Raw genomic sequence first — 22,762 nt, forward strand, 5'->3', positions numbered from 1 at the left:
CCGTCGGACGTTGGCCATAACACTAGGGGCTCACCCGGGATCCCTTAAGCCTCTCGTTTACCGTCCTTTTGGCCCTGGGACTTTTTGGATCTCTATGGGAGAATTCCTGAAAAGACGTTCTTCAGCCCCAGAGAGACAAACCCACGGCAGGCACCATTGAATTCAGTGAGTCGACTCCTTGGTTGGGAAAAAGGCTAGGCTGGACGCAGCCATAGACGCCTCTTTCCCTGGATCAAACGAGACGTCATTCTGATCCATTGGGACCTTTTTCAGGTCGTTGGGACTTTCATTTTGATTTTTAAATTTTTTTTTATGTGTGTATTGTTTGTTAATTTCGGTCTGTGTTTAAGTCCTTTTGTTGGCCTAGTTTCGTTTTGTGTCATCTGCTATAACTGTAGCTTGGCCGTTTCAGCTCCACAGGACATCATGGGACAAGGATCCTCCAGACCAACTGTCCTCCAATGTTTTCTTATGAACTTTAACACCTTCTGACAGAAGGCTGCAGACTTTGGGGCCTCGGTGGGCCCCGAAGTCTTGCGAGTCCTTTATGAAACTGATTGGCCGGCCTTCAGTGTCACTGGCCATCAGACGGCTCTCTTAGCCCCCCTTAGCTCAGGCTGTCAGACGGGTCATCTTCGGAAAACCTGGACACCCCGATCAGATACCTTATATTCTCATTTGGATTGAAATTCTGTCTTACCCTCCTCCTTGGTTAAAAAGATGTTTTCCAGAGTTAAAGAAAAATGGTCGCCACCGAGAGATGGCCAACATTCTACTGATGAAGCTGTGCCCTGATTCTACCCCTAAGCAAGTCTTATCAACCTCGGCAGAGGGGCTAGACCTGACCTGCCGCCCTCCACCTTACGCAGAGGACCCCACCCAAGTGTCTAACCCACTTATCTCTCCCCCACACACCCGCTCTGGGGCCTCTTATCGTCTCCAGAGTCCTGCCCCACCAGTGTCCCCTCCTTCCTCTGCTTCCCCTTCTTCACCGTCCTCAACTGGTTCCCCTCCTGGACTTTTCCCCTTGCGTGAGGCCACTGGGGTAAGTGGCCCTTTTATGGTATATGTTCCCTTTACCACCAGTGATCTTTACAACTGGAAAAACCAGAACCCTTCCTTTTCCACCGATCCACATGGTCTCATTTCTCTGCTTGAGTCTGCCTTTTATACTTACCAGCCCACCTGGGATGATTGCCAACGATTGTTACGGACTCTTTTCACTTCTCAGGAACGTGAACGAGTCCGCCGAGAGGCCCAACGGGCTGTCCTGGGCCCCAATGGTCTCCCCACGGATGACCCTGAGTGATTGGCTGCTGTTTTCCCCACCCGTCGCCCCGATTGGGACCCAAATTGTAATAGAAGTAAGGAGGCTCTCGATCGGATTCGCCAGGTCCTGTTACGAGGGGTTCGGGCTGCAGCCTGAAAACCCACAAACCTATCTGAGGTTAGTGAAGTAACACAACAGCCCACTGAATCTCCAACTGCGTTCTTAGAGCGCCTCCTAGAGGCGAACCGGATCTGTACACCCATAGACCCGGAAGCACCTGAAAATCGAAGGGCCATTAATTTGACCTTTGTAACTCAGTCTGCACCGGATATAAAACAGAAGTTTCAGAGATTAGAGAGATTTGAGGGCAAGGTTCTTTCAGAGTTGGTAGAAATAGCCCAAAAGGTTTTCGCAAATCACGACCCACCTGAAAATAAGCAGCTTAAAAGACTAACTAAGGTTCTGCTGGCCACACAAGGCCAACCCAAGAAACCCCAGGCCCCTAAAGGAGCAGTCAACATGGGGGCGAAAAAATGCCCACCGTTGGATAAAGACCAATGTGTCTACTGTAATCACTGGAAAAAGGCTTGCTCCTGGTTACAGGAAAAGCCTGAAAAGACTAATACTGTGCTTCATCTGGGTGAAGACACAGAAGACTGATGGGGTCAGGGTTCCATGCCCCTTAACCCCCAGGAACCCAGGCTAACTCTTCAAGTAGGGGGAAAACCAGTATCATTTCTGGTGGACACAGGGACTACATACACTGTACTGAAAAAAACCAGTATTGCCTAGTAATAAGCCCCCATTGCCATTCAAGGGGCCACAGGGAAAACTAAATTTTGTTCATGGACAGAAGGGCGACTCACCGACTTAGGCAAGAACACAGTCTCTCATTCGTTCATTTTAATGCCTGACTGCCCAGTGCCTTTAATGGGCAGAGATTTACTCCACTAAGCTTGGAGCAACCTGCCACCCTTTTGGTAACACTGTCTTTGTCCGAAGAATATAAGCCCTTGCCAGAACAATTGCGGGAGGATAACACCTCCAACCACCAAGAATTGCTAGCTTATTACATGAAACTTGTGCCCCAGGTCTGGGCTGAGTTTAATCCCCTTGGTCTAGCAAGGCACCAACCTCCAACAGTGGTCCAGCTCATGGCAACTGCCACCCCCATCAGAGTGAAACAATACTCTCTTCCGTTAAAGGCACGACAAGGGATAGAACCTCACATCAATAAATTAAAACAAGAAGGGATACTAGTGCCTTGCAAGTCTAGCTGGAATACTCCCCTGTTACCGATCCAAAAGCCAGGGACAAATGACTACAGGCCTGTCCAGGATCTCCGGGAAGTCAATAAGAGTGTGGAAACTATCCATGCAACTGTACCAAATCCCTATACGTTGTTGAGCCTGGTTAATCCGTTCCATCAGGTTTATACAGTGTTGGATTTAAAGGATGCCTTCTTCAGTTGGCCCTTAGCCAAAATCAGCCAGCCTCTGTTCACCTTCGAATGGGAAGCCCCAGATGGAAGCTACTCCAGTCAACTAACATGGACTAGACTGCCCCAAGGGTTTAAAAACTCACCTACGCTGTTTGATGGAGAACTGAGCCAAGACCTCCAAGATTTCAAGGTAAAATAGGGATCAAATATAACACTGTTACAATATGTCGATGATTTGCTATTGGCTGCACCCACCCTGGAGATTTGTAAACAAGCCACAGGGGATTTATTAAAGACCTTACAATACCTAGGATACCGGATATCCGCTAAAAAGGCCCAACTTTGCTCCCTGATGGTGACATATTTGGGATATATCTTAAGCACAGGGGAAAGGAAATTGTCTCCTGACCGCATAACAGCCATCCTAAATATACCAGAGCCAAAGACTAAAAGGCAAATTCGAGAATTCCTAGGAGCCGCAGGATACTGTCACTTATGGATTCTCAATTTTGCTGAAATGGCCCAGCCCCTCTGAGGCTACTAAGGGACCAGGGGATCAAATTACTTGGACTGAGAGACTCCAATTGGCATTCAACAACATAAAGGCTGCTCTTACGCAGGCCCCAGCCCTGGCACTGCCCAGTCTAGAAAAGCCTTTTACCTTATTTGTGGCCGAAAACAAGGGCATCTCAATGGGGGTGCTAACCCAAGATCTAGGGCCATGGAAACGACCGGTGGCTTACCTGCCACACAAGCTGGACCCAGTGGCCACCGGCTGGCCCACATGCTTACGAGCTACAGCTGCAACTGCATTCCTAGTAAAAGAAACGAATAAGTTAACCTTGGGTAGAGGCTGTACTAAAAACCCCACCAGGAAAATGGATTTCAGATGCAAGGTTAACTCATTACCAGACCCAACTGCTTGGACCCAAACATATTACATTCTCCAACCCGGTTGCCCTAAATCCAGCCACCTTGCTCCCTGACAGTAACCCTGACCGCTGCGAAGTCGCACACGATTGCCTTGAAATCTTAGCCGCCTTCCAGGGCACCCGACCAGGGTTGCAAGACACTCCTCTCAAGGAGGCGGAGCTAACTCTTTTCACAGATGGCAGCAGCTACATGGTTGACGGAGTCAGGTATGCAGGTGCCGTGGTGGTTACTCCTGAACGAGTACTATGGGCGGAAGCTCCCGAGTCCCAGACCTCAGCCCAGCAGGCAGAACTTATCGCTCTCACAAAGGCCCTTCAGCTTAGCGAAGGTAAGACTGTCAATATCTACACTGACAGTAGATATGCCTTTGCTACTGTGCATGTACATGGGGCCCTCTACAAAGAAAGAGGGTTACTCACTTCAGAAGGAAAGACAATTTAAAATGTTCCTGAAATTCTGGCACTGTTAGAAGCTATTTGGCTTCCAACCAAGGTAGCAGTTATTCATTGCAAGGCACACCAAAAGGGAACAACTGTAGAAACTCAAGGAATTAACTTCGCTGATAAGACTGCTAAAACAGTGGCACTCCAACCAACCGGGACATCAATCATAGCACCTTTGCTACCACAACCTCATTTGCCACTAAAACCTGAGTACTCTCCAGAAGACGAGGAAAAGGCTGAAACATCGGGATACCAAAAAAACATAACCACTGGGTGGCATGAATCAAAGGACAAAGCCACATGACTACCAGAAAAAAATGTGTCAACGCTTGGCTCATGAAATTCACCAGGCCACCCACTCAGGGAAAACAAAGCTATTAGAATTAATTAGACAATCATTTAATTTTAATAACGCATCAAAAATTGTTGAATCATTAACTAACCAATGCTTTGCATGTACTCAAGTAAACTCTAAACAGGTCACTCATCGATGGTCTGGAGTTCGACAAACAGGTAATACTCCAGGAGAACATTGGGAAGTTGATTTCACTGAAGTTATGCCTGGAAGATATGTATACAAATACCTGCTTGTATTAGTAGACACATATTATGGATGGGTCGAGGCGTTTCCTACCAAGGCTAAAACAGCCTCTACAGTAGTAAAAAAAATTAATCAATGAAATTTTACCCTGGTTTGGGCTACCCACAACCCTCAGGTCAGATAATGGACCTGCCTTTATAGCACAAATATCCCAACAGTTGGCCAAATGCTTGGGAATAGAATGAAAGTTACATTGCTTGTACCGCCCTCAAAGTTCAGGACAGGCTGAGCGCATGAACAGAACTTTAGAAGAAACCTTGACTAAGCTAAATTTAGAAACTGGTGAAAACTGGGTAGACCTCCTTCCCTTTGCACTATTAAGGGTATGAAATTCCCCATATAAACAGGGATACACACCTTAAGAAATTCTTTTCAGTCGCCCCCCGCCCCTATTACCCAGGGTGCCAATGGAGGCTGAGCCCCAAAAGCTGCCTGCCCCTATTTGGGGGGAACTTCAAACCCTACAACAGATTTGTTCACAAATCAGAAACAAACTAAATGCTAACGCTTCCCTTCCAAAGCAGGAGCCACCCGGACCCATCCCGCAACCCGGGGACTTGGTGTACATAAAGAAGTTAACTGCCTCGTCCCTCCAGCCCAGCTGGACTGGACCATACCCGGTGATCCTCAGCACGCCCCCAGCTGTAAAGGCTGCCGGAAAGGACGCTTGGATGCATTGGACTCACGTCAAACCGGCACCGAACTCAAACCCCAACACCGACTGCTGGAGCGTCCAGACCACAGACGGCCCAACTAAGATAAGACTAAAGAGACTTTAACGTGCTTTTTAAAATTCAACTCCTTATGTTAGTCTTGTGCATAAAAAATTCTCTAGCAGGCCCGTCCGAAAAAGACTTGGGGGCTGCAAGAAAACTTGTGGTGAAAAAGGTGAAAAAGCCGTTTCTTATGTTAGCCCCACATGCATTGATGTCACATATGACTGCACCGATCCGTCCCACCACCGGTTAATCAGAATAAATTCCAAAACCGCATGTGGTTCTGCAACACCTTACTTGGGCCAAAGCCGCCTAAATAAAGAGGGTGCTATGTTTGTCTCCAACCCCTCCCCCAATATAAGGTTACCATGGGAGAGACCACCATTATTGTAGACCCCGTGAGGCTTCCTGTGGACCAAATACGAGTCCAGCCCTTCCATACTCGCCTTTGAATCTAACCATTACAGCTACAGAGCTATATGAGAACCCACGTATACAGGTTCAAACTTTTATAAATGAAACTTGGAACTTATTAAATAAGTCTCAATCCAGCTTCTCATCATTTGCCCAAGGTTGCTGGATGTGCATAAGTGCAACTGCCCCCAAACTGACAGTGCTTCCTTTGCTAGCCAACTTAACCACATAAGAGAACAAATAACATCCGTCAGACTGTTGGTACTTAGATCCCAATATGACCAACTTCCCTTAGATGAAAAAGGACAATTCAACGCCTAAGATAGCAATGACTTCCTATAGCTACAACAAAAGGGGGGAATGTTAAGGTACGCCCCAACCCCTACTGACCTTAACATATGCATTCTGCTTCTGTACAAGTCGCTTGCTAAAATAAACGGGGAATCCAGGGTGGGGAGGGGCTACAGGGCTAACCACAAAATTAGCTTATGTACCACTGGCTTGCTTGCATTGGCTAGATTGTGTCAGGCATGAAAAATTCCCGCCTAGCTAAAAATAAAAGCTGTGAGAGGTTTCAACTCGGGCTGCGCTCCTCGATTGGCCTGCATAGCCCTGGCTGCCAGAAATAAACTCTTTTCCTTTTCCTATCACCTGGTTCTCGTGGGCAAATTTCTTTTACCCATCAGATGTTGGCCATAACAGCATCATGCCCTAACCAACTGAGCTAACCAGCCAGCCTTCAATTGGGTCTGAAGAGTCAGACTGTATTTTCGATTAGTCCAGAGGACTGGGAATGATAAGCACCATAAAAGTGTTGCAGGATTGGCCAGATAGCACACACTTGTTTTATTACTTGGCCAGTAAAATGGGTTCCTCAGCCACTGTGAAGCTCAATGGGGGTACCCCATGTAGGGATTATTTTCTCGAATAGGTCGGTTAGCCACTGCTAAGGCAGTGGCTTGTCTGCATATGAATGCTTCAAACCGATAGGAGAATATACAGACCATAACTAAAACATACTTGTGTCCATGTGAGAGAGGTAACTGGATAAAATCCATCTGCCAAACCGCAAATGACCCATTAGGTAGGTGCAAAAATGGCCAGAGGCAATGCACACTGGCTTTCCAGGATTGAATTTAGGAGAGGTGGGCCAGGCCAGATAAGCACTTTTAATAGTTTTATTTATGTTACTCCATCAGAATTATTTCATAAAATTGATTGTCTTTTCTGCAGCCCAATGGCTTAAATTATGTCCAGTAGTTAACAACAGAAATCTCATGGAGTCTGGCAGGACAGGCTTTTTATTTGGCCCAAACCAGAGTTCCTCTTTATCATTAAACGAGGAGCTGATGGTTTTCCAAATTTGTGTTTCAAATTCTGGAGCCCACTTTCGTGCATCTTTAGTAATTGTTTTAAGATCATATTTTGGAATCTTTTCTAGATGGGCCATGATGGAGATTTGATCAGTAGGAACTTTAAGGGCAGCATTCTTTGCTGCGTTATCAGCAAGGTTATTTCCTCTAGCTTTAAATGGCCAGGGATTTTGTTAATGGCTACAGCAGCTGTATTGCATCTATTAATCATTTCATACATGACCCATTCTTTATTTTGTCTCCATTGGAAGTGAAAAAACCTCTTTGATTTCACAACATTCCGAAATCATGAGCACCTCCCAAAGCATACCAACTATTTGAATAAACATTAAATTTTTCCCCTAGCAAGGAGACAGGTTCAAGTGAGGGCAAATAGCTTTGCCTTCACATCTGAAGTGGCCAAGGGCAAAGGAGCTGCTTCCATGGTCTCGGAAGAGGTGGTAACTGCATAGCCTTTACAATGTTTGCCAATGTCATACTTTAAATATCAACCATCTGTAAACCAGGACAACTCAGCATGGTCCAGGGGAGTCTCTTGCAGATCCTTCCAATTAGTAAAAAGGTGGTCTGTCAGAGTTAGGCAGTCATGTGGTCTCCCGTCTGAAGGAGAGGGAAGGAGAGTTGCAGGGTTGAGGTTATTGCAGCATGAGAAAGTGATATGAGGAGCAGCAAGTAGGAGAAGCTCATAGGAAGTGTCAACTGACAGAAAGATGCTGAGTGTGATGTGAGTTTAAAAGAGCTTCCACAGCATGAGGCACAAATACAGTTGGGGGGATCCCATGACTATCTCCTCAGTTGCCTTGACTAACAGGGCTGCAGCAAGGACTGCCTTTAGGCAAAGAAGGAATCCATGAGTGAGGGGACCTGACTGTTGACTATAGTATTCTAGAGGACAACGTTAGCCTCCATGCCTTAGGGTTAAGCCCCCTGAACCATTTCCTTTCTTTTTGTATGCAATGAGGACAAAAAGAGTTTTTAATTAAGATGACCTGGAGCATAAGGATTTACCAATTTCTCTTTTAGTTTGTTAAAAACTAGCTCTTCAGATTCTGTCCAAATAATGGGATCAGGTCTGGTAACTTTAAGTAAAGCATTCAGGATTTGACCAGAAAAGAAAAGTTAGAGACCTAGTTACAACAGTAACCAGTAAGTCGAAGAAATCCACAAAGTTGGCATTTGTTTTTTGGCTTACAAAATTGCAAAATGCCTTGAATCTGGTCTGGGTCTAAAAGTAACCCATTTTCTGAAATTAGATAGCCTAAATATTTTACCTGAGTTTTTATTAGCTACAGGTTTTCTTTAGAGACTTTTTATCACCTGTAGCAGCCAGTTGCTTTACCAGATGTAGACTGTCTTTTTCACAGGCTGCCTGTGAAGGAGAGCAAAGAAGAAGGTCATTTACAAATTGTAGGAAAGTGGAGCCTTGAGGAAAAACCTCATCCTCCAAGTCTATCTTTAGTATCTGAGAAAAATCAGAAAAGCTTTCAGTAAAACACTGGAGCATTACTGTCTGGGTGAATTGTTGGCCTTCCCAGGTAAAGGCAAAAAGAAATCGGCCAGCTTGATCCACTGGAATACTGAAGAATGTGCTACACAGATTAATGACTGTGAAAAATCTGCTATCAGTGGGTATCAAGTTTAATAAGGTATGTGTTGCTTTGTGTTGCTTCACCCCCCATGGATTTGTCACCCCTCTTCCCCTGGGTGACAGAGATGAAAGGATTACTCAAAGCCCATCTCTTCTGAGCAGTGAGAGACCCTGAAGTGGTTAACTTCCCTGGGAATGCTCAAGCGAGAGCCAACCCTTCCATTTGGGAAATTAACACTGAATTGGGGTTCTCTTCCTGCATTTATTTTTCAGACCAGAAAGTTACAGGAAGAGACATAGGTGGGGTTATAGTTTAACAGTATAGGCTGGTAACTTTCAGTGAAACAAGCCAGATGACATTCCAGTAAGGCAATTAAGTGGTCCTATCAACAACAGTTTGATCTTAGCAAACATTCCTTCCTATAGCAATTTCTCAGTATCTTTACACAACAATCAGTAACTAGTCTGTCTTTGAGCCAGCAACCTGCTGTGCCACAATCCTTATCTTGCAACATAGACTTATAGCCTGAGGGAAATTTCCAGTCCTCTGCAAGGTCAATATTTGAAACTGCAAGGCTCTGGAAAACCAGGCCCTGTGAAGTACATATACTTTTTAGTATATTCCATAGGTATGTGTGTTTGAAATCACTGGATTTTATGAGACAACAATATGAGTAATTGCTCTGAGTCTTGAACAAACCTCCACCCATAGTTTTTTTTTTTTTTAATAAGTAGGATCTGGGTATTACAATGGCTAGTACATAGAATAATAAGGTCCTGTTTTCTGTATTTTTCTATATTAGGTTTAATACCTTGTAATGCCATCTGGTTTAGTTGATATTACTTAACATTAGGCAGGGTTTTGAAGGATTAATTGGGATTTTACTAGGAGGTGCACTACACATTTTGCTAATATCAGTGGATAATTTTGCCCATAAAGAGGCAGGTTTTTGATTTAGCAGTGAAGAGGTAGCATTATTTCTGTTCTCTGAACAGGGAATAGCATAACAAATTAGAGAATTTGGGAATTCAGGGGACTCCAAGGTCAACTCAGCACAATTTGGTTTGTTCAATTCTAAAATTATTTCCCCCTTTTTGTAAAAAGAAATTCTAGCATTGTATTTTTTTTTAGAAAATCATGCCCAAGGAGGTGGACAGGGTAGAAGTAACAAGCAAAAAAGGCTGGGGAGTCCTGGAGAGGGCCAAGGCAAAAAGGAATGGGCTGGGAAACAAAAGCACTTAAAGATTTCTTTGAAACTCCCACCATTTGTACTTTTTTATTACTCTGAGGCAGGGACTGATTAAGGCTGGAGGGGTTAAGGATTGGTAATGTTGCTCCAGTATCTATGAGCATAGCTAAGGACTCATTCCTAATTTGAAGGTTTGTTTCACTCAGATTATTAAGTGGAGAACTGGGAAAATCTCCTGTAAGTCCTCAAAGCCCCTTTGTTGTGAATAGTTCTCTGGTGAGGGTAAAGGAAGTTGAAGAAAAGATTGCATAGCCATTTTTCAGTTACAGCAATCTTTTTTTCCAGTGGCCTGGTTTTTTACAGTCATGGCAGAGCCCAGAAAGTTTCTGTTTAGTATTATGTCTGGGAGTCTCCTTCTGTTGTAATTGGAGATTAAGAATTTTGGTGGTTTTCTTTTTATTAGTATCCTCAAGGTTGCAAGCAAGTTGATTTGCCAAATTAAGTAGATCTAAAGTGGTCATAGTTTCCTATTCCATGTGGGCTCTTTTGACAAGCTGGGAAAGTTCTTGAGAAAGGCCATTCACAATTAAAGGCCATTTACAATTAAAGTCCATTCATAATTAAAGGCCATTTGAGTACAATCAACATCTTTAGGTAATTCCAAATTCTCTTTAAATATAAGCTAGAGAAAACTGAAATAGTTGTAAACTGTCTCATTAGGTTCCTGGGTACAGGCTTGGATTTTATTTCAGTCTAAGGATTTAGGAAAATCCTAAAGAATAGCTTTGTGGAGTTTTTTTGTTTGTTTGTTTGTTTGCCATTCCTCAGACCCTGTCAAGGTCCTTGAGGGACTGTTCACCTAGGTCCTCCTCAGTTTTATTCCAACAAACTTTAGCCATCCAGTTTTGGGCCTGGCCTTCACCAACAAGCACGTAAACGAACTGGTATAGGTCAGAAAATCCAGGCTGGTAAGCTTGAATAACTATGTTAAATTCATCAGCAAATTGGCAAGGATCTTTAGTGACCTTTGGGGATTTCTTGGCAATGCCTCAAAGTTCAGCCTTGCTCCAAGGATAAAAATAGATTTGGGGCTTACAGGAATCATCAGTGAGCTTTACTTTAAAGGGACAGGTTTCAACAGGTTCAGGTTCAGGGGTATGTAGAGCTGAGGAATCCAGAGGGAAAGGTAAATTCAGCCAAAGACAGAGATGAGGAGGGAAGGAAACAGAAGGGGAAGTCTGCTCTAGAGAGAAGAGTCTAGGCCTTTATGGACTTATTGTTTCTTCCTTAACTGTTTGTTTGTCTCAGTTAATTTTGAGATAGTATCTTGCAGAAAGGCAATTTTTGAATTCTGAATGTACTTAGAGACTTTGAGGTACCAATCGAAGTATATTTCCCACTCAGATTGTTTAATTTTAGGACCTCAGTCTTCTAATTTAGCCTTAAGAAAGACAAGTCTGGAGAACTCAAAAGACCCCCAAAATGGCCAATGAAGATCTAAATTAGTTTTTCTTTTTTTTTGTACTCTGTCCAATTGATTTAAAAATGTGCATGAGAAGGGACCACAGTTTTTGAACATATTGCCAATCGGGATCCCAGAAGGAAAACCATTTTTGGATGCTTTGAAATTTTGGGATCCCATTCTGTATCTTATTAATCTCAAAAGATGTTCAGAAACAGAGAATAAAAGCCAATCAACAAGCAAAATTATAAGCATATGCAAACAACTCAGAAAAAAACTAAGAGTAGAAAATTCTCACCAAGACCAGAAAGATGAACTGTCTTTGTACCAGAAAGTATTTGCCAGAAAAATGTAAGGTCTTTTATTAAGTCAGTCTTAACCAAACTATATCCCAAACAAAGTCAGCAGGGAGGTGCTACCAAAGAGAGGGAGCTAGACCTGAGAGAAAATTTCCCTGTGTAGAAAAAGGCAACCCGTGGAAGCAGAGAGCACAATGGGCTCAATAGTGGGTAACTCACCTGGTTCCAAAAGTTGCTGATTTCCTCCAAAGGAAATCTTGCTTCAGGGCTACTTCTGACATCAGATTATGTCAACCTAAAAAGAAGACATCAGAGAAAAATATCTCCTAATATAATGAATTTATTCTGGAGTAAGCGAAAAGGATTTAACCCAGGATGTACAGCTATGGCAAGCCAAAGGTGCACGCAAAAAGGGGAGGGTAAGGGGAATCTTTTATTTGGCAAAAAAAGAAGTTTCCACAAGCTGCTTTGGAAACAGAGATTTTACTGGTTCTGGAGGCTCAAAGCCAAAGTTGACATCAGTTTGTTGGCAGAGATGCTGTTGCTAGACAGGTGTTCTTTTGAAATCATCTTTTCTGAATTGCTGCAGTCCTAAAAAATGTCTAGTGATAAATCTGGTCATAGCAGTATATGCTTATGTGCAAAATGTAGGTCATGAAATGCATGAGTTACATGAAGGACATAAAGGAACTTCCTGTAGAGTTATTTTAGAAAGTCATTAAGATAGTTCTTATCTCAGACATGCGAGCATGAGCCCTCCTCCTTTGTTCTTTCTCAGCTCAAATTTGTTTGGGTCTGGCAAGAATGATTTCAACCTGGTATCTGCAACTTTCACAGTTCTTACCACAATAAAATAATCCTTTTTAAAAAGGGAATTAGATTTTTCCATTTTCCCAATTATACCAATAATAATGATTTAAATATAGTATACAAAAATAATTTTCCATGTCCAGCTACAAGATTCTCACTACTTAATCCACATCCTTATTAATAGTATGTGCTATTTCAGGCTGTTACAGGTTTTTGGTTCTCAAGCACTTCACACATGAACACCTTGGTTTTTTTTTTTAAAGCAATAGGGGTATTTTTATTTTATTTCCAAGTAAGATTTAACATTTTGTCCTTTCCTTTTAAATTTCCTTTTTATTATATAAGATGTACAACATGATGTTTTGATATACATATTCATAGTAAAATAATTACTACAAGTAAGCAATTTAACATATAAATCATCTTCCATAGCTACCTTTTTTTGTGATAAGAGAACCTAAAAGCTCCTTTCTTAGCAAATTGTCAATAGACAATACAGTATTATCAACTATAGTCCTCTGGCTGTACATTATATCTCCTTATTTCCCCCTTCTCTTCACTCTGGTAAACACGGTTCTACCATTCTACTCTCTGTTTCTATGTATTTGACCTTATTTTTTTTTTTTTAGAATCCACATGTAAGGGATATCATACAGTATTTTTCTTTCTGTGTCTAGTTTATTTCACTTAGCATAATGTCCTCCAGGTTCATGCATGTTGTCACAAATGACAGTATCTCCTTCTTCTTTAAGATTAAATAATACTCATATATTGTATGTAAATGTATAATATATACATACATTTTCTTTATCCATTTATCCATCAATAGACACCTAGGTTGATACCATATCTTATCTATTGTAAATAATGCTGCAGTGAACATGGGAGTACGAATGTCTCTTCTAGGTACTGAGTTAATTTCCTTTGGGTATGTGGCCAGAAGAGGGATTGCTGGATCATATGGTATCTCTCTTTTTAATATTTAAAGCAACTTCCATACTGTTTTCCGTAATGATCGCACCAATTTAAATTCCCACAGGGCACAGGGTTCCCTTTTCTCCACATTCTTGCCAATACTTATCTTTTTTTTTTATAGTAAAAGAAGAGATTTTACTGGTTTATAAATAATATATATTCTTTTTTCCTCTGATTAAAAATAATATTCATTTTAGAAAATCTGAAAAATACAGAAAAGTCCAAAAAGGAAGTAAAAAAATCACCTATAATCACATTTCTCAAAAATAGCCACTAATGTAATAGTTCTCCCAGTCTTTCTTTCTATGAGTATGCATGCATACTCACACACACAATCATGTGCACCTACATTTTGCTTCTTACAAAAGCAGAATCATATTGTATACATCATTATATGAAGTTTTTTTTTTTTTTTTTTTTTTTTAAAGATGACCGGTAAGGGGATCTTAACCCTTGACTTGGTGTTGTCAGCACCACGCTCAGCCAGTGAGCGAACCGGCCATCCGTATATGGGATCCGAACCCGAGGCCTTGGTGTTCTGAGCACCGCACTTTCCCGAGTGAGCCACGGGCCGGCCCTATATGAAGTTTTGATTTAACAACGACATGAAAGTTTTCTAATATCGCAAAATAGTCTCCTAAAAGTCATTTACACAGTTATTAATGTCCTAAACCTGCCTTAGACACAAAACACTTAATAACAGCTTGCTATTGACATGATGGGATGTGGATATAAAAATCAGTAATGGGAGGATGGGCTGGGGCATTAAAACATGATTTTACATGACTCTATATAGTTTAATTATGATGAGGTCGTATACCACAATTTGTTTTTATCAACTCCGCAGTTATTGGAGATTTAGATTGTTTCCCTTTTTTCATCATTATAATAATTTCATTAGAACCATCCCTGTATACATCTTTGTGCACATCTTGATCTCCAATTATTTTCTTCAGATAAATATTTAAATGTCAAAAGGCTAAATCAAAATCAAAATTATGCATGTGTCAAAACTTTTAGTTAAGATGTTACCAAATTACCCTCTGGGAAATTTGTACCATTTTCTTTCTTTCCTTTTTTTTTTTTTTTTTTTTTTTGGCAGCTAGCTGGTATGGGGATCTGAACACTTGACCTTGGTGTTAGTAACAAAGGATGGCTAACTGGCCATCCAAGTTTGTACCATTTACAATTTTCATTAGTACTGAATGCAAGAGAAATCCATTTCTTTGCACCTATGCAAGCATTGGGCATTATAATATTTAAATATCTTTGCCATTTCATCAGCAAAAAATGACATCTTGTGGTTTTAAAATTTTAGTTAATAGTGAGGTTGACCAATTCCCCACAAATGCTAATTATTGTATCTCACCTTTTGTAACTATATATATAATATATATATTTCTAAATATTTTTAAAGGTCTTTTTCTTCAGGTGGATTCCATTACATTGACAGTATGAATGTTGTGTGTTATTGAATAAATATTTTTGATTTCTTGTTTTTAATTTTAAAAAATGTTTTACTGTAACATAGTTGATTGTACGTATCTGTGGGGTACAGAGTTAAATATCAATACCCGTGTGTAGGTGGGAGAGGTATTGGCAAGAGCAGCGCTGCCTCCAGGGCCTGGGGTCTGACCCGTCTGACTTCCCATCCGTGCCGAGCCCACTTGAGTGACAGCCATGTCTGGGGACAAGATGATTTTTGATCCTACTATGAGCAAGAAGAAAAAGAAACCCTTTATCTTAGATGAGGAAGGGGATACCCAGACAGAAGAAACCCAGGCCTCAGAAAGAAAGGAAGCAGAGCCAGAGACAACTGAGGATGAAGACGTGGAAGCTGATGAAGAGGACAGTAGGAAAAAAGATGCTTCTGATGATCTAGATGACTTGAACTTCTTTAATCAAAAGAAAAAGAAGGGGAAAAAGTTAAGAAAATAATCTAAGTGATTCATTTTCAGAAATAATTCAGGCCCAGCCTGAAAGTTGTCTGACTGGTCCAGCCCATTCCTGGGGGGTCTCTGAGTAGATAAAGTTGTCCTTGAGATGGTAATGAGTTACCAGCCCTTAATTGTTTACCTCAAATGGATAAAGTTGTCCTTGAGATGGTAATCAATTAATAGCCCTTTGTTGTTCTCTTCATTTCCTAATGTTTCTCCTTTCACAGGGTTTTGGGTGGGCCTTTTTCCGTGGGCTAGTCTTGAGCCCTCAGACAAAGAAATTTCCTACAAAGGGGTAGTAAATTGGGGTACTTCTATACATCATGTGGGAAGATTGTGTATCCCATAGTACTGTCAGACAAGGAGGAGGCAGGGGCAGGGATTTGCGCACTAGGAAGTAAATTGCTTGTTACAGCCCTTTACCATGTGCCTGCCTGTCAGACCCTTGAAACTTGCAAGGCCGTAATTAAAGTCTTGCTTCGCTGTACCTCGCGTCTCCATGTCCATCCTTTGGCCTTGAATGTGTGAGGGTGTTTCTCACAAAAACAAAAAAGATATTTGATATTCTTCTTCTAAAGATGAAGCTTTAGAAGATGAAGACAGCAAAAAAGATGATGGTATCTCATTCAGTAACCAGACAGGCCCTGCTTGGGCAGGCTCAGAAAGAGACTACACATGTGAGGAGCTACTGAATCGAGTGTTCAACATCATAGGGGGAAAAAAATCCAGATTCGATTGCTGGAGAGAAAAGGAAATTTGTTATGAAACTTCCACAGGTCGTCCAAGTAGGAACCAAGAAAACTTCTTTTGTCACCTTTACAGATATCTGTAAACTATTACATCATCAGCCCAAACATCTCCTTGCGTTTTTATTGGCTGAATTGGGTACAAGTGGTTCTATAGATGGTAATAACCAACTAGTAATCAAAGGAAGATTCCAACAGAAACAGATAGAAAATGTTTTGAGAAGATATATCAAGGAATACATCACTTGTCATACATGCTGATCACTGGACACAATCCTGCAGAAGAACACCCAACTCTATTTCTTACAGTGTGAAACTTGTCATTCTCAATGCTCTATTGCCAGTATCAAACCAGCTTCCAGGCTGTCATGGGCAAGTGAGCACAGCTCCATGCCAAAGCTAACTAATTTGCTAATCACCACTGATTTTGCAATGTGTGTTGTGGACATTTGGCTGGACAGGTTTACCATCAGAATGGATATACCATTGTACTAAAAACAAGGTTAAAAAAAAAAAAAAGCTGCCAGTTCTTTGGTGAGTGGTTGGGTGGTTGGTTGGTCTGAAATCCTTTAACAACTGTCAGAGAAATGTGATATGGGGTAAAGAGGTGCTTTTTTAAAATCATCCATAGACTTCTGTAAAATGCAAGATAAAGTTATTATAACAGTGAAAAAAAATACCTGTGTGTAATATGTGATGCTCTAATCAGGATAATTAGTATATTCAACATTAAACAATGTAATGCTTTTACATGTCCCTTTACCAATTCCTGCCTTATTCCCCCTCCCCTTTCCCCCTCTAGTAAGCTCAGTTCTGTTCTCTCCTTTTGAAAGTTCAGCGTATTATTGTGACTGTTGTATCTTTCTTCCTTACTTTAAAAAATGTATTTGCTTACTTATTAAGTATTATTAATATTTATTAATGTATTTGTTTACTTATTAGTCCTATTTATGAGTGAGGACATGTGGTATTTCTGTTTCTGTGCCTGGCTTATTTCACTTAACATGATTTTCTCTGAGTTCATCCATGTTGCTGTGAATGGCAGTATTTCATTCTCTTTTGTGGCAGAGTAGTATTCCATTGTGTATATATATATATACCACATTTTCTCTATTCAATCATCCATTGATGGACATTTCGGTTGGTTCCAAATCTTGGCTACTGTGAATAGAGCCATGATAAAGCACCGTTTATTGAAGAGGCAGCTTTTCCCCAATAGATGTTCTTGTTGCTTTCATCAAAAATCAGTTGGCTGTAAGTATGTGGGTTGATTTCTGGGTTCTCTATTCTGTTCCATTGGTCTGAGTGTTAGTTTTTATGCCATACTATGCTGTTTTGGTTACTATAGCTTTGTAGTATAGTTTGAAGTCAGGTAGTGTTATACCTTCAGCTATATTTTTTTGTTTAGGATTGCTTTGGTTATTTGTAGTCTTTTGTTCTTCCATATGAATGCTAGGATTGTTTTTTCTATTTCTGTGAAGAATGTCATTGGTATTTTGATGGGATTGCATTGAATCTGTAGATTACTTTGGCTTGTATGGACATTTTCACAATGTTAATTCTTCCAATTCAAGAGCATGGAATATCTTTCCATCTTTATGTCTTCTTTAATTTCTTTTGACAGTACTTTGTTGTCAGTTCTTTCACCTCCTTGGTTAAATCAATTCTTGGGTATTTTATTTCAGGGTGACTATTGTAAATGGGTCAGCTTTCTTGATTTCTTTTTCTGCTAATTCATTGGATTATAAAAATTCCTCTGATTTTTGTGTGTTGATTTTGTACCCTGAAACTTTACTGAAATCGTTTATCAACTCTGAGTTATTATCTTTTCTGGATGATATTGGAGGTGGGCTTGTCATAGATGGCTTTTATTGTGTTGAGATACTTTCCTTCTATACCTAATTTGCTGAGTCTATCATGAAGGGGTGTTGAATTTTGTCAAATGCTTTTTCTGCATCTACTGAGATAATCATATGGTTTTTGCACTTGGTTTTGTTGATGTGGTGTATCACATTCATTGACTTGCATATGGTGAACCATCCTTGCATTGCCAGGATGAATTCCACTTGATCATGGTGTGTAATTTATTTGATGTGTTGCTGTATTCGATTTGCTAATATTTTTTTGAGGATTTTTGCATCTGTTCAAATGTATTGGCCTATAGTTTTCTATATATTTATGATTTTTATGTCTTCTTGCTGGATGGATCCCTTTATCATCATATAGTGGCCTTCTTTGTCTCTTTTTATGGTTTTTGGTTTAAAGTCTATTTTATCTGATATAAGAATAGCTATTCCTGCTCATTTTGGGTTTCCATTTATGTGGTATATTTTTTTCCATTCTGTGTATGTCTTTACAGGTGAGATGAGTCTCTCATAGACAGCATATAGTTAGGTCTAGCTTTTTAATTCAGTCAGCCACTCTGTGTCTTTTGAGTGGGGAATTTAATTCATTTACATTTAAGGTTGTTACTAAAAGGTATTGTCTTACTTCTGGCATTTTATTGATTTTTATTTGGATGTTTTAAATATCTTTTCTATCTTTCCCATTTGTTGTTTGTCTTTGGTGTTTGTTAGTTTTTGGAGGTGGTGAGACAGTTTCTTTCTCTTTCTCATTTGCATTTTTGTTCTACCAGTCAGTTTTGTTCTTTCTTATGCATCCATGGTAGTCATTATCATTTTTCAGTTTCCAGATGCAAGACTCCCTTGAGGATTTCTTGTCAGGCTGGTCATGTTGTTGTGAACTCTTATAGTTTTTGTTTGTCTGGGAAATATACTATTTCTCCTTCATTTCTGAAGGATAGCCTTGCTGGGTATAGTGTTATTGACTGGGAACTTTTTTCTTTTAGTATTTTGAATATATCATCCAATTCTCTTCTAGCCTATAGAGTTTCTGTTGGGAAGTCTGCTGTTAGTCTAATGGGGACTCCCTTATAGACTTGACACTTTTGCTCACTCATGTCTGTGGTGTTCACAACAACAGTGGGGTTAGCTTGTGGAGGTGACAGCTGTGCTAGTGGCTGCAACTGCCTCATTCACATCTGTAGTGTCCACAGAAGCAGCAGAATTACCTCATGGGGGTGGCAACAGTGCTAGCAGCTACAACAGCCTCTATCACATCTATGGTGTCTGCATTGGCAGCAGAGTTATCTCATGGTGGCGGCAGCAGCACTCATGACTGCAACTACCTCCTTCATGTCTGTGGTGTACTTGGCAACAGTGGGGTTACCTTATGTCAGTAGCAGAGGTGCCAGAGGTGGCAGCAGCTCCAGCAGCTGCAACTGCTTCCCTGGCATCTGCAGTGTCCTTGGCTATGTCCTTGGTAGCAGTGGGGTTACCTTGCAGGTGCAGCAGCAGCACCAGCAGATGCAGCTGCCTCCCTCACATCTGCAGTGTCCTTGACAGCAGCAAGGTTAACTCAAGTCATCAACAATGGCAGCTGTGGTTGCAGCTGCCTCCCTCATATCTGCAGAGTCCATGGCTGAACTGACAGGCCACCTGCAGGACTGCTGCTCTGTGGGGAGCTGTTCTGTGATGGATGTCTGGGACCAGACAATGGTTCCAGCAACTGTGGCAGTGGTAGCAGTGGACCTGTTTCAATGTTCTGTGGGAGGAATGCACTGGGCACCTCTAGTCCTTCATCTTCCTGGAAGTCTCCACCTTTTTTTTTTTTAATAACAGCCATTCTAACCAGTATATGATGATATTGTATTGTGGTATTTTTGGATTTGCATTTCCCTGATTATTAGTGATGTTGAACACCTTTTCAAAGACCTGTTTGCCATTTGTGTGTATTCATTCGAGAAATGTCTATTCAGGTCCCTTGCCCATTTTTTAATTGTGTTATTAGGTGTTTTACTATTGAGTTGCATGAGTTTCTTATGTATTTTGGATATTAACTCCTTATCAGATATATGATTTGTAAATATTTTCTCCCAATCTGTAGTTTGCCTTTTCTTTTGTTTATTGTTTCCTTTGCTGTGCAGAAGCTTTTTAGTTTAATGTAATCCATTTGGCTATTTTCACTTTTGTAGCCTGTGCTTTTGGTGTGATAGCCAAAGAACGTTGTTGTCAAAGTAAATATTGAGTAGCTTTTCCCCTATGTTTTCTTCTAGGAGTTTTATGGTTTCAGATCTTACATTTAAGTCCTTAATCCATTTTGAATTGATTTTTAATGCCTTGTTTTCTTTTTAAGAATTTTTTATTATTTTTAACTGACATAATAACTGTACATATTTATGGGCTACAGTGTGGTATTTCAATTAATGTATACAATGTGCAATGATCAAATCAGGGTAATTAGCACATTATCACCTCAAACATTTATCAGGTTTTTTGTATTGGGAATATTCAACATCCTCTCTTCTAGTTATTTAAAAATATACAATAAATTGTTGTTAACTATAATCACCCTGCAGTGCTAAAGGACAGTAGAACTTATTCCTCCTAGCTAGTTGTAATTTTGTGTCTGTTAACCAACATCTCCCTCTCCCCACTTTCCTCTATCCTTCTCAGTCTCTGGTAACTATTATTCCACTCTCTCTTTCTATGAGATCAAGTCTTTTAGCTTTCACATATGAGTGAGAACATGTGGTGTTTATCTTTCTGTGCCTGGCTTATTTTACTCAACATAATGTCCTTCAGGCTCATCCATGTTGCTCTGGATGACAGGATTTCATTCTCTTTTATGGCTGCATAGTATTTCATTGTGTATATACACCACGTTTTATTCATCTATTCATCTGTTGATGAACACTTAGGTTGATTTTATATCTTGGCTATAATGAATAGTGCTACGATAAACACGGGAATATAGACATATTTTCAACATACTGATTTCCTTTCCTTTGGATATATACTCAGTAGTGGGATTGCTGGATCATATACTAGTTTTATTTTTAGTTTTTTGAGAAACCACCATACTGTTTTCCATAATGGGTATACTAACTTACATTTCCACCAATGGTGTATAACAGTCCTTTTTGTGCATCCTTGCCAGCATTTGTTATGTTTTGTCTTTCTGATAATAACCATATAACCATTCTAACTGGTGTGAAATGGAGTCTCATTGTGGTTTTAATTTATATTTCCCTGATGCTAAGTGATAACAACTTATTTCCTAATGGTTCTGTTTGGGGACATCTTCCACAAGATATTTCTCCCTAACTAGCTTTCCACACCCCAAATTTAGTACATAGATGTTGACTGAACATTGAATTTATATACTGCTCCGGGTAGAGACCTATGGCTAGTGAGGAAATTGTGTTAGGTTATTTCCAAACCTAGGCTATAATCCTAAATGAAATGTGGTCTAGTAGTTTAGGTCTTTAATGTATGTGGGGGGAAATGTTTAAAAGAAAAAAAAGAAACCTGACTTAATCACTAGCGATGAGACCTGAGCAGGTTATTCTCTAAGCCTTCATTTTCTTATCTGTAAAATGAGATAATACTCACCTACCTTATATGCTGTCTGAAAATTAAATGAAATAATGTATATAGAGTATTTCGTCTAGTGCCTGATGTACAAAGTTAATAAATAGTAGTAATTATACAATTAATTTTCATATATCATAATCAAGTTTCTGCTGCAAAATGACTGATTATTTCATATTCTGGTACTAAGACCATTCTCAATACTAATGCTACTAACTTGATAGCATACTTAAACTTAGTCAATAAGTGCTTTTCTCACAATTATATTTATCTGCAGGCATTACAGGTCACTGATGATATTTTAAATATTTGGTATCAAGGGAGGGAGCCCTTGCAACCCCAAAAAGTGAAGGTGGGGAAGGAATTTAGGTCATTACCTAAATGAGCATTTGAGTTGGACTAAATCAGAAATTGCAAACTGAAATATCCGAAGGGAATATGAAATTCATATAAACCCTTGAATCTTGTTAAATGTAAGACTTTAAATACTAAAGCTGTTTATTTTACAGTCACATATTTTATTTACTGAATCATATAGCCTGTTTTTTCCTTTGATGGAGAACAAAATTTTCTTCTAAAAATAGATCTTGGTAACAATAAAATACCAAAAGCTGGTCATAATAATAATAAGAAGATGAAAACAGGAATTTGCTTTAACATTTTTCTGAAAAATACAAACATCACTATAATATATTGCCAACTATCATTTATCTACATTGAAATTATTCCTTTTATGAATTATCCAAAAAAATCTTTAAATCATAGATTGGCAGAACATGCATCTGGGTTGCTTTTATCTTTAGGTAAATACATTCTCAAGAAATGCAAACAAAGTTGAACATTTTCTTAAGTAAGCATAATTAGGAAGATAAATTTACACAGGAAATGTGTTACAATGCAAAATACTGTTTTGCTTTACTGTTTCATTAATTTTTGCACATAAAAATGCATTAAAAGTACTAGCATTTGAAAGGTACAAATTATACTACTTATATGCAAAAGAAAAGACAAAACTAAATTATTTCAAACCCAAAGCAGAGGAAACTTTCAAGACAAATAATGACATTTAGTACTTAACAACTGGTTTTCTATCTTCAAAATGCTAAGGAAACAAGTACTCAAGAAAACTTTG

The 22,762-nt window shown here is 39.9% G+C and overlaps 1 pseudogene; it reads left to right on the forward strand.

Annotated features, from left to right (window-relative positions):
- Positions 1-15,195: 15,195 nt before the first annotated feature.
- LOC134368109 (eukaryotic translation initiation factor 2 subunit 2-like) lies at positions 15,196-16,605 on the forward strand (annotated as a pseudogene).
- Positions 16,606-22,762: the final 6,157 nt, after the last annotated feature.

This window comes from Cynocephalus volans, chromosome X, assembly GCF_027409185.1.
Source record: "Cynocephalus volans isolate mCynVol1 chromosome X, mCynVol1.pri, whole genome shotgun sequence".
Classification (NCBI taxonomy): Eukaryota; Metazoa; Chordata; class Mammalia; order Dermoptera; family Cynocephalidae; genus Cynocephalus; species Cynocephalus volans.